At 36.0% G+C, this 5,017-nt stretch overlaps 1 protein-coding gene across 2 annotated transcripts in view; it reads left to right on the top strand.

The window, feature by feature from the left end:
- Window positions 1-5,017, top strand: part of CSMD3 (CUB and Sushi multiple domains 3) — a 1,928,297-nt gene that overhangs the window by 285,622 nt on the left and 1,637,658 nt on the right. The window lies entirely within an intron of this gene.

Here is a 5,017-nt window from a genome sequence, read left to right as displayed (position 1 = left end):
AGTTCGAAACTACCAGCTGTTCCATGGGAGAAAGATGAGGCTTTCTGCTCCCATAAAGATTTACAGCCTTGGAAACCCTGTACAGGGTCGCTATGGGTCAGAACTGACTCCATGGTACTTAACAACAACAACATATATTCAGTTGAAATCCTGATATGGCACTCTAGGATAAGCACTACACTACTAACAACAAGTTTGGTGGTTTAAAACAACCAAGGGGAGACTTTCAATTCTTGGGAAGATTTAATGCTTCAGAAACCCAATAAAGGATCATTGTGATTCAGAGCCAACTTGATGGCATTTATCAATAACAAATACGTATATTCAGTTAATTCTAATTACTTTATTCTTTACATTTTCCTTTTTATTTGTGTTGAGTTTATAAAAATTTTAATAGTAAATTTTATGTATTTATTTATGTTTCTAAAAATGGACCACACACATCATATTCACCTGGAAAATGTTAAAATGTTAAACACTTGGCCCTCTTACAGATTTTGAAGCAAACTCTAGGGCAGAGTACTGAATGTGCATTGTCGTAGGAGGGCCAATGATTATACTCAATTAGAGTGTAAATACTAGTTAGCTCTGTTTATCTCTTGGAAGAGCCTAAAGAAATAATTGTTCATGGGAAATGTTAATTAAGAAATGCAATATAAAGATAATTAATCTGGTTGACAAAGCTTTATTCTTAACACCTTTAATTGCACTGAGGATAGAGTTGTATCCTCCTATATCTTGATTTTGACGTGTAGTATGGTATAGTGAATAAAAGTGTAGGAGCTAATGTCTGACTCATTTGTTTATGAGATATATTACCTTGGATAGGTTACTAATGTATCTAAACCATTTTTCTCATCTGTAAAACTGAGGTAATAATTATTCCTACTTGATAGTGCTGCAAGGAATAAGTACCATAATGCACAAATAGTGATTAGAATATGATCTAAAACATAGGGGACATTCAATAAATGTAGTTAGTATGATAATTAGTATCATGATGGTGATTAAAAAGGCATTTGTCTTAATGCATGGGCATTTTGATTCTATAGAGGAAAATAATATGTGTGGGTGTACAAATTCAATTTTTATAATGCAGTTAGTATTCTTGCTCAAAAAAGGTTACATTCTATCAATAAGCATAGCATTAAGATGAATTTATTTTGATGATCAATTCTTTTAGCTGGAGACTCATTGAAGCAATTAAAAGTCCCAAAGATAAACCTAACAGATATATTTATACAATAGAAAAGCATATAGGTATAAGACAGACAAATAGGCAGCTAGATCTATTTCTTGGTTGATTAATGACTGAAAATAATGCTGGAGTTCTACACTAACTACATTGTGTAGTACAAAGTGTTCACAAAATGGCATTGGTTCACAGTTTGGTTCTTACTAATTCTAGTACTACTAAAATTTTAATAATGAGTTTCATATTTTCTGCTTTTGTAGAGCAATAAGGAACAATTTGCAATATTGGTTTGCATTACTTTTTTACCTTCCCACATATACTGGAAACTTATCTTCTTTAGGCAAGTACTACTTTAGGATAAGTACTAGAACCAAAAGATCACTTTGAAACACAAGATTGGTAGTTCAAATTCACTAGCTGCTCCTTGGAAACTATACAAGGTCACAATGTGTTGAAAACAACTCAATGACACTTAACAACAACAATAATATGCACTAATAGTAAAAAAATATGCATTTACCACTCAGCATTTTATGTTTGTAATAATTATATATATTTGAAATATTCTTTATTGAAATTAAGTGACTTTTTTCCATTTATAAATGTAGAAAAAAAATTTTAATTTGTTTAATCCATATGATAAATCCTGGACTATAAGCCACAAGGTCTATGATTCAAACCCTCCAGCTACTCCAGGGAGAAAGATGTGGCTTTCTGCTCCTGTGAAGAGTTAAAGCCTCACAAACCCTATACGGGGTCACTATGAGTCAGAACCCACTCAGTGGCACTTAACAACAACAACAAATCAAAAAAGGTTGAATAATTCTAATACGTTGTTTGTCTTCAAATTTGCTAAAAATGATTTCATACTACAAATTTTAGAAGCCAATCAGAAATCAGAAAACTCTACAAATGAAACTATCAATCGTTTCTGAGGATTCTAAAGAAATAGAGACAATGATAATTATTTTAGGAAATTAGCACATGCAATTTGGTGTACAAAATCAGTAGGTAAAGAAGTATTCTGGAAATTGGCACTCTTAAGTCCAGAATTCTTAGGGGAGGAAGGCTGGAAACTCCAAAAGAAAGTCTATATCAAAACTGCTTGAGGCAGACAGAACTATCACCATAGAAATCTTGTAAGTCCATCTTCTGCCTATAACTGATTTGTTGTTGTTAAGTACCGTGGAGTCAGTGCCAACTCATAGTGACCATGCACAGGGTTTCCAAGGCTGTAAATCTCTATGGGAGCAAAAAGCCTCATCTTTCTCCTGTGGAACAGCTGGTAGTTTCAAACTGCTGACCTTGAGGTTAGCAGCCCGATTCACAACCACTATGCTATCAGAGTGTAGTGGTTACAAAGTGGTTATGTAGTGATTGGAATACCTAAAATGGGGCTACAACATGCCCAGTGAGGGAGGCTTCCTGTGGACCCTCTGTATTATATAAGACCATCGGTGGAATCCTGACTCTTATCCAGAATCTTCTGAGGTGGGAAATTTCCACTTGAAAGGAGAAGCAGACCAACCTGGAATGACTAGAAGAACAGAAGATACTTCTTGAAAGCAAGACTGATAGGACAAATACAAAAAAATAATGGCAGTCTGACTGATTGCTACAAGAACAAGCAAGTTGTTCAACCAGGAGACATTAAGGCAAGTGGTCGGGTCCCATCAGGGCAAACCCCCTTCCAAGACTAAGACTCAATGGTAATACATGAGTAAACATGAACTCTGAGTGGTGACCACGTTTGTCATCAATAAGGGGAAGTGAGGGAAAAACAGCAATGAAGCTGTGAGCTAAGCTCTACAATGTTAAATAGACTTCTGAAAACCCAGGTGGAGACCTGGTTGGCCAGCATTGTGATAAGACCTGGGGACTCTTGGGCCCAGAGTCAGTGGTATAGCCACAGAGGACTAGAGTGGAGAATGAAGTGTCCAGCTGGTAAGGAGAGAGGGCATATGCATAAGAACATCAACACTTACAGATGATAGCCACTTGACCTGGCTTCAATGACTGGATGATCAGAGCTCAACTAGAAGAAGAGAGAAGAGAAAAAAAAAAGAGTTATCTTATACAATTTGATGAACTTGACATACACCTATGTTTGCAGTAGCTCAAAAGAGGGAACAGATCTTTACAGCGAGGATCATTCTCACCCCCTCCATACACAGAGTAGACAGGACTGGGCAACTTGGACATTGGCTACCCAAAATGGAGGAGAGGGGGGTTACAAAGCAAGAAGTGACTGGCTTATAGGATTTCAAGAGGGAGCCTAGATCCACAGGGCATGGAGGAAGGTAGAATCTCCACTGAATAGTATCCAATTGTCTGGGTGGGGCTAATGAAAAGAGATGGGGATAGGTCCCTTGTAGTACAAGGACTATCAGGACGGACTGTGAGGGCTGGAAATGTAAAGGTGGATGTTTTATAGCAAAAGGAGGGGTGTGACTGATTTTGCAGTCCAGGAGTGGATGTCCCTGGAACCATCAAGGGAGAAGAGCGGAGTGTGGGACCCTACCCAGAGAAGCAGTGATGCCAGTGATGGAGGCAGAGGATGACTTGGAGAGATGGAGTGGCTGGAGACTCTAGCCCCAGAGTGGCAGAGGGGCTGTGTGCTGATGACCAGGGGCAGGCTTGTAGGGTATATTTCTGGTTGGGTGATGATACATGTAGGGGATTATAACCATGGCAATGAAATGATATAAGATAGGATGAATGTAAAGCTAATGTTCTCCCATGTAAACTATCACATAATTCACAATAAACATTAAAAAACAAAACACAAAAAAACAAAACTGCTTGAGGCAGAAATTTTCTGTTTCTGTTGTTAGGTGTCTTTGAATCTGTTTAATTGCTTTTCCCACTCCCTCCCTATGTTTTCCTTTTCATTTTTTTTCCTTTCCTAACCTTTCTGAACTTCCCCTTGGGTAACTTAACTAAATATTTTATTATTATGCGATTTTACCTACATTTTGTTATTTAACTAAAGGTGACCTCAAGAACTAGTTCTGGTGGAAGATTTAAAGAGTATCACAACCAGAGCAATAGTCTCAGGAATCCTGCAATTTCAACTAGTCCAGTAAATCTGGTTTGTTTGTTTGTTTGTTTGTTTGTTTGTTTATATGTAGTTGTTCATTTGCTTGCTTTTTGGTGGCTGTTTGTTTTTAGAACTTTAATGTTTTATTCCACTTTTTTTTTTCATTCTGTTAGGGTCCATTAATTGTCCTGATCAGAATAGGTGGTAGTGATAGCTGGGCAATATCTAATTCTGTTGGTCTTATGGTAGGTGAGCCCATAGTTCATGTGGACTTTCAGTCATATAGGCTTAATTTCGTCTTTGAATCTTTGGTTCCCTTCTTTGTTTGTTCTTCAGGTAAATAGAGAACAATAATTGTATCCTCATAATATTTTTTTTTGTCAAGACATTTGATTATTTTAGATGGAGAAATGGGAAGAAGCAGAACTTCTGTGACTTGGCTCCATATATGTCACAACAAAATTCATTTGCTCAGATTTGAGAACCTAACTCTTTTAATTGCAATTGTATTTATAAATATTTATTGATAGTACTAACTTATTCTCCTGTTTTATTAGACTATTTCAATAAAAAGTAAAATATATTCTAAATGTCTAGAGTTAAAGAATTAAAATTAACTTAGATATGGAAAGCATACAATAATTTTTTTAAATAAAATAAATTAATAGAGTGAGAAAACTTCCATATGTATGATCATCATGACAAACTTGCTAATAGCTAGGTATTTTTTATATAGGAATCTTTTACAATTAAAATGCATATTTCCTAAAAGTTATTTATAT

This window comes from Chrysochloris asiatica, unplaced genomic scaffold, assembly GCF_000296735.1.
Source record: "Chrysochloris asiatica unplaced genomic scaffold, ChrAsi1.0 scaffold00001, whole genome shotgun sequence".
Taxonomy (NCBI): Eukaryota; Metazoa; Chordata; class Mammalia; order Afrosoricida; family Chrysochloridae; genus Chrysochloris; species Chrysochloris asiatica.
This window is presented reverse-complemented; position numbering and strand designations above follow the sequence as displayed.